The sequence below is a fragment of the Phyllostomus discolor genome, chromosome 10 (assembly GCF_004126475.2).
Source record: "Phyllostomus discolor isolate MPI-MPIP mPhyDis1 chromosome 10, mPhyDis1.pri.v3, whole genome shotgun sequence".
NCBI classification, from domain to species: domain Eukaryota; kingdom Metazoa; phylum Chordata; class Mammalia; order Chiroptera; family Phyllostomidae; genus Phyllostomus; species Phyllostomus discolor.
Window position 1 is genome coordinate 30359190 of NC_040912.2, and position 7416 is coordinate 30366605.

General features: G+C 42.7%; 1 pseudogene; it reads right to left on the reverse strand.

The window, feature by feature from the left end:
- Window positions 1-3247: 3247 nt before the first annotated feature.
- Window positions 3248-6299, reverse strand: LOC114507273 (annotated as a pseudogene).
- Between the last annotated feature and the right edge of the window lie 1117 nt (window positions 6300-7416).

Below are 7416 nucleotides of genomic sequence, written 5' to 3' on the forward strand. Positions count from 1 at the left end.
GAAAGAAGAAGCCAAAGAACTTATATGTATGACCCATAGACATGAACTAAGTGCGGGACTGGGGGAGAAATGCTTGTGAGGGGGTGCAGGGCAGAGGAGGATAAAGGCGAGACAAAAAGTGACAACTGTGATAGCATAATCAATAAAATATAATTTAAAAAGATCTGATAAGATTCAATATTAGTAAGAATGTAAAGTCTCTTTACTGTTGGCAAGACAGTAAGCTAATAAAGACTTTTGTAAGAAGATAATAAACAGTATCCCTCAAAATTTTAGATGTGCATACCTTTCAATCCAGGATTTCTATGTCTAGGTATTGGTCCTTGCGAAGCACCCACATATATGCCCAGAGACAAGTACAAAGGTATTTATCCTAGCATTGTTTGTAATAGCCCAAAGTCAGAAATGGGCTGATAAATCTTGGTAGGCTTCTACACAGCATTTAAAAAGACTGAAGTAGCTGTTTGTATAGCTGTTTATATATTTGGAACCATCTCCAAAATATATACTTAAAATAAAACCAGATAATAACAAAATAACATGCATGTGAGGATAAATTATTTTACATAATAAAAAATTATTTATGTTGGTAAGTATATGTACCTACGTGAAAAAAAGTCAGAAAAGATACACATCACCTCTCAGCAGAGTTGATTAACGTTTATTAACATCAAGAGATGGGCAAAGTGGGACGTTAACTTCTTATCCTGAACTCCTAGAGATAACCCTTGTTAGTATCTTTCTATTCCTCAAGCCTTTTCTAAACATCTACTACCCAAATATCAGCAGGCTTCTCAGTACTGTAGCTTTCATTAGCTTGTTAGTGCCATGTGAGGAAATGTAAGAAAGTGGGAAAGATTTGCCCTCGTGTTACCCTTTGCCCCAGGGCCACCTGCCCTGCTGGGGTCACTAATCTTTGCAAAGTTCTGCTGAAGCCTCAGCAGCCTACAACACAATCCTGACTTCACATTTGAACCATAGGCCCCTGCCTCACTCAGACCCCTCTCTCCATTCCAATGTTACCTCCGCGGCAACTTTTAAGACCCATACTCATCCTTCCTCTGAAAGTGAACAGAAACATGGCCCTTCTTCCTGGCTTGAGCTCTCTACAGTGGTTCCTATAACAGAGGTTTGGGTGCTAAGGTGTTATAGCTCTTTTTAGCTTTATACATATACATCCTTTCCCCAACAGGGTGCATTTCCATAGGGAAAGAGTAGCAAAGTGTTCACTATCAAGTAACAAAAGCCACTAAAGACTCAGAATCACTTATGGAGAAATTTATCATGCAGCTATTTATGCCCAGGTAAGAAATGACTTATAAGCAGTTTTTTCATTATAGCATTGCTTCTGATAGCCAAAAATTAGAAACAACCCAAATGCCCATAGAAGAAACTGGTTAAATAAATGATGATATATCTATACCATAAAACATTAGGCAACTGTGAAAAAGAATGAGGAAGTTTTCTTATACCAATAAAGTAGCCCAAGATAAAAATAAACAAACAAACAAATAAAAAACCCCAGGGTACAGAATGGTATGTAAAATATGCTACCTTTGTAAACAAATGAAGATTAATAACAATCTATATTGGCTTTTGCTTGTATATAAAGAAACTATGGAAATTTACAAAAAAAAATGAAGGGCAATAGTTGGCAATGAGAGGGATGGGGTGAGAATTAGTCAGATGGAGGACAAGGATGGTAGGGAGACTTTTTATTGAATATCTTTTTGTATTATTTGTTTTTTAAACCATATTTATTATTCATAAACTATATGAAGATCTGAAAAAAACTATTCGGATCTTCAGATTTTCTTTTCCTAAGGTCAAGTCTTAGGAGAAGCAAGTGAAATCCTTGCAAGTCAGCTTCCTGGCCCCAATCTTCATGTTGCCCCACCCCCAGGAGTTTTCTCTGGATCTTTGTAAATTTAGTCAGTGTGAGTGGGTCTGGGGCAGACAGAATGCACGCTTTTTCCACCTGATCTCCCCTTGCCCAGGATATGCTCTGTTTTACACACCCACAGACACATGCAAACATAATAACATGTGCCATGCTTACATAAATAAGTGCTCCATGGGTTACAAATACCTGAAATTCAACACAAACTATGTAATCATACAGAGAGTTCCCATGCACGCCAAAGGCAATGAAGGACTCAATAAAGTTCCTAACTTCTAGGGTTGATGGAAAGATGAAATAAATTAATGCACATAAAAAGTTATGCACCTACTAAATAGTAAATAAAGATTAGTTATTATCATTTGTTGACATTTCAAAACATAATATTTGTTTTCTATACCACATGTCTGAATACTATTTACAGTATGCAAATTACAAAATAAGTCTTAAATTTTTTTCTCCCAGAGCTGCCTGACTTTAACTTAGAAACAGCTTTCGGCTATCATCATTCAGGTTTAAGGCACATTCTCAATTACCAGAAGCTCTGTGACTGGCAGGGAGCTGGCTTTGTTTTTGTGGTTTTATATGAAAGAAGGAACAGATGACTTTATGGCTTTTTTTTCTTCTTCTAAAAATCAGTGAGTTTGGCAATAACAAAGCTCATGACACATTCTCACTAGATTCAAAGATTACCCCTCAAGGTCTTCCCTTGTACGCCCCAGTGAGGACATGGTGCTCCCAACCTGACCCCTGTCACCGGAATGTGTACGGCAGCAGGGAGATTTGTGTGTACCTGTCTGGCAAGGACTATAAAAGAATGCTTCCAAATGAATATTAAAATTACATGACTAAAATGAAGCTGTGTCTCAGCTACCAGCAAAGGGGAATGGTTGCATGAGTCACGAAACAAAACAGCCACCTGGGCAGCAAGAGGCTGTGAGGCACAGGGAGGAAAGGCATCCTGAGAGAGTTCCAGACCAAAGTGGACCCTTCAGCAAGAACGATAGCCAGTCAGGAGGGGTGAGTGAAGGGCAGGGGCCAAGGCTCTCTGGGTTCTTGCACTGGGATACCTGGGGGGTTATTTTGTGGGTTTGGTAGAAACAGAATGATGTTCTTTTGGCCTTTTCCTGGCATCACTGTTGCTGGCAGGTGGACAGAAGTGAGTTGCCAGTCATTGCTCCGTGGTTGCCATCACAGATCTTCAGCAGAATCTTCCCATAATCCCACAAGGTGTCTATTCTGAGGTACAGCAACTTACTGTACAGCCGCTAATTCTCCATTCAGATGTCTCACCCCTGCATGGCAGGGGCAACATGCCTGGACCCTTGCAAGCTGCCGTAATGAGAGTCAGGTCCATGCCTTTGTTCCTGCTCCCCTCATGGCCTTGTTGAGCCTTTCAGCAAAGAAGGCGTGGTCCTCCTGAGACATTTCACACCAGCTGGCATGGCCTGCCGCAGGTCCCTGGACATCTCCAGGCAGATGCTCTTCTCAATGTCTTGACCTGCCATTCCCTGATACTCGTTGAAAGCTTCCACCAGGTGGGCCCAGCTCCAGGAGCACAGCACTGCACTGAACTTGGACTTATCTGTTTCCAGGCGGTTCTCCCCAGCTGTGTACAGCTCCTAGCATCTCTGGAGCAAGCGACATGTCCATATGTGTGCTTCCATCCCGTTTTCCCAAGAGAGAGAGAGCTGAGGAGCCACTGGAAGTGCCAGGCCATGTTGCTTCGAACCGCCTCCTCCAGGGACTGTTTGGATTCTGTTTGGACTCTGTTAGGTGGGCCTTGCCCAGTTTCTGGATGTGCCTGTGGCTGTGGGAGGTGAGGGTCTCCATCAGGCAGGTTTGATCAGTGTCAGCCCGCTTGAGGGCTTCCTTTACCTCATAAACTTCAAGTGGACTGAGGTCTTCATCATAGCCAAGGTGGTCTTCGCAAAGTTTCCTCATGGTTCAGATTCCAGATCTCTGATCGAATCATTCCCGGAAGCTGTCTCCAAGGACAGGAGGATCTGCTGCTGCTGCTCATTGGAGCCACCCCACAGGCCTTCACCGACGGCCTCTCCTCGCTCTCAAAGCCTTCATACATGGCTTTTCAAAGGACCCTGATGTCTCGCAAAAGGCAGAAGCCAGAAGCATCTGTGATGACGTTTCACTTCCCAAGCTGGGCTGGGGGCGTGGCAGGGGACATCCTTGGACCCTTGCTATCCTGGGTAGGTTGGCACTGGCTGCTGCGGCTGCCACCTAGGAGGTGGCATTGGTAGACAACTCCCTGGGGGCTGCTGTCCAGGAGGCAACATGGGCTGGCCTGGCACAGGGGCCCCTGGGTGTGGCAGGTAAGAAGGCATCCCACATGGTGGGTTTCCTCCAGGGGCAGGTGCATTCCCTACAGAGGAACTGACTGCTGGATGGAAGGGGGTTACCCATAACCCCCAGGGGGGACAGAAGGGTAACCGCCCTCGGGGCCCCAGGGGAGAGGTTTGGCACATTGGCTCCTCAGAAGGTCCCCTGACATGTTGGCTGCCATTCCAGAGAGGTAGTCCTCGTTGAGCTACCCTGTGTAATTGACCATGTTATCCAGCCCAACAGGGATCATGTTGGGTGGGGAGTAGCACCAAAACCTGTCGCAACTGAGGAGTAGCCACCTGCAGGCAGGGGGGTAGCCTGAGTACCACAAGGTCAGATCTAGACACTGGGCACCTGAGTGAGGAGCCTCGAGGGACAAAAGAGGAAGCAGCGGCTCTTTCTCCGGGTATCCGGGGCGCGGTGCCTTGGGAGGGTCAGGAGCTCTGCCCTGCAATAAGTCTTAGATTTTAAGGTTAGTCTTTTATTTACACACAAAAGTCTCTATAGGGCAAGTTGGAAAGAAAAAGTGCACAATGAATTTTGAACTCAAACTTTTTGAATGGTTAAGGACACTTGAACTTCCAAACATAATTGAGACCAAGAGTCTGAAAATGCCAAACAAGAGAAAATAGGGGATTCTAAATGGTGCTTGATAAACACTCATTCAATACCCCAAATACTTATACAGGGGACGAGATGAATGATTTGATTGGGCAGCAGTTATTGTTAGGGGAAAATAAAGTGGAAGAAACTGAAATATTTAGGTACCTATCAAGAAGTGATGAAAGCCAGCTGTGGGAAACGATTCTGTAAGGGAGAGTTCCTGTATTACAAAGGAAATAGCTGTACATTGTCAAGATGGGAATTTGATGAGATGGAAAGCAAGGAAACCCACCACATTAAGATGCCAGATCCACAAAAGCCTTACTCAACATTTTCTTCTTACTGTGCCAAGGTGGGAAATTTTGCTTCATCACTCTTCTAATTGAACACGAAACTCCTGTGACTATCTTAATATTGTATTTTAGAATAGCTCCTGGGACCGTAGGAATGTATTATGGCATGTCTATCACTCCACAGGCTGTATGTATTAGCTGGGATGGGGGTACGGGATGTCTATGGCAATTTTCAGAAGATAATACTTCAGTGCTAAAAGTTAAATGTCTAGACTCCTACACATATGTGACAACAAATAAATAAGTGACTCTGAACTATTCTTAGCATATTCAGGGGTGAGCAAATGTAGGTTTACAGTTGTGAGTACGTGAAACCAAGTTTATTCTTGTATTGTTATTCATTAGTTATTGTATTATTTGTGTTACAACTGTGAACCAACTGTGCCCACCCCTGTATTTAAATATTGAATAGTATCTTACACATTGTCAGACAGATCTGTTGGCATCACCTTTCTTCTAATAAATACAATGATGGTGATAGTTGATGACAGCCACTGGCTGTTACTACCCCAAATTTTCTGTTTTAAAAAAATATTTTGAGGTTTCACTATAAGTAGTTCATTAAAATATTTTACTGTAAAATGTGTGACAACTAGAATATGAAACTAACAATATACATAGCCACAGTTGAAGTCTGTGCCCCTTGAAATTTCACATATTTTGAAGCAGCACTGTAGCTAGAAAGCCAATGATAAACTAGGAGTAGCTCATTCCAGATATTCATTAACAACATTATGACAGTAAATGCCATGTGTCAACTTGTTTGGACCACACAGTGCCCGGATAACAGGTTAGACATTATTTCTGAGTATGTCTGCGAAGGTGTTTCTGGGTAAGATTAACATTTGAATCAGTAGACTGAGTGAAACAGATTGTCCTCCCCCGTGTGGGTGGGCCTGGTCCAATCCATTGAAGATCTGAATAGAATAAAAATCTGAGTAAGAAAGAACTCTCTCTCTCTGCCTGACTATCCTTGAGCTGAAACTTGGGTCTTTCACTGTCTTTGATTCAGACTTGGAATGCAACTTACACCACTGGCTTTCTGGTTCTCAAACTGGAGCTATACCATGGGCTCTCCTGGGTCTAGACTCCTTAGCCTCCATAGCTGCGTGAGCCAATTCCTTATAATAAATATATTTGGAGGTAGATAGATGATAGGTAGATAGACAGATAGGAATATATATATTCCAGTTGGTTCTGTTTCTCTGGAGAACCCTGACTAATACAAACATAAAATACTTTGGGGTCTTGAAATCAGACTAGACATCACGAAGGAACAGACAGTCTTGCAAGATTTCCAGGACTTCCTGTGTTCAGTTAAGGCAGCAGTGCCACGAGATGAGCCTTTCTTGTTTATTTTTGTACTTCCACTTCCTGTCAAGTGCTGTTAACCAGCAAATTCAGAGGTGCATGAACATTTAAATAACCTTGAAGTGTGCATAATTATGTGTTTAATACCCTTCCCCCAACAAATGCAATTTTTTTGGACATTTTTGTGATTTTCATTGTAGTCAAGCAGCAGGCAGAGTTTTTACTTAAATTCACAGGTGATCACCATTGCCTCTTCATTTCCCTAAGGACATAGGTAAAGGTATCGTTCTTTCTTGGAGAATAGCTGTAATGACAAAAACAGTAACACCACCTATGAGTGCCTAATGAGCTTATACCAGTGTTTCTCAAATGCTGGCCTCCACACCAGCGGCAACAGCATCATGTGTGAATTTACTAGAAATATAATGTAAAATCTCAAGCTCCACTCCAGACCTTCTGAATCAAAAAACTCTCTAAAGTTTGATAACCACCAGCTTACATAATCACTTCGTAAGCATTATCTCATTAAATCCTCAAAACCTGAGTGTGGTACTGTTATCCCCATTTTACAGGGGAAGAAAATAAGGCTCAGAAAAGCTAAAATAGCTTCCAATGATCATGCCAGTAAAAGGCAGAGCTGAGGCTCAAACTAAGTCCTTGGGTCCCAAACCCAATACTCTTTCCACACCATTGTAATTTCCTCCTCAAATAACTCAAGTATATTCCTAACATTCACCACACTGCCACATAAGACTTAGAATACTTTACATCACGCCCCCACATAATAGACATGCCCAATCTGATAGGGAAGCAACATTAAGTGGCCCTCTCAGGAAGCACCCGTGTTTCCCCCCACTTCTGCATGACAGTGAGGCACACAGGGAACTGGAACCTCCAAATGCATGGCTC